Below are 517 nucleotides of genomic sequence, written 5' to 3'. Positions count from 1 at the left end.
CTAAGTTTAAAAAATCAACACCCTCATTGTTTTCAATATGCCGGTAATTTCACAACCCTCTGCGTCACGAAAATCAAGTTTTAAGTTCTCTGCGACCGAATTTATATATCCACGTCCTTGCAGGTTCCGCTTAATGATGCGTCAAATTTTGGTCACCGTAAACTAAGCGATAACGAGAATTATGAGCTCCTTGAATGTCCGTGGGCACCGAATGCTGCTTTTACATTTCCGCCTACGACTAAACGTAATTTGACATTTCAATTATCATGTGNAACTAAGCGATAACGAGAATTATGAGCTCCTTGAATGTCCGTGGGCACCGGATGCTGCTTTTACATTTCCGCCTTCGACTAAACGTAATTTGACATTTCAATTATCATGTGTTAAAATGTGTCAAAGGTAATTTTCTACATTTAAATTCAAATGCCATGCTAATATTTAAATTAATATTAGCGGTATTCATCTAAACCGATAGCTTTATCAAGCAGATATTCTTATAAATTTAAGAGCTCTGTTA

This window comes from Rhagoletis zephyria, unplaced genomic scaffold, assembly GCF_001687245.7.
Source record: "Rhagoletis zephyria isolate East Lansing unplaced genomic scaffold, Rhagoletis_zephyria_1.1 Rzeph_scaffold_01279, whole genome shotgun sequence".
Classification (NCBI taxonomy): Eukaryota; Metazoa; Arthropoda; class Insecta; order Diptera; family Tephritidae; genus Rhagoletis; species Rhagoletis zephyria.
The sequence above is the reverse complement of the archived record's forward strand: the minus strand, read 5'-3'. Positions refer to the sequence as shown.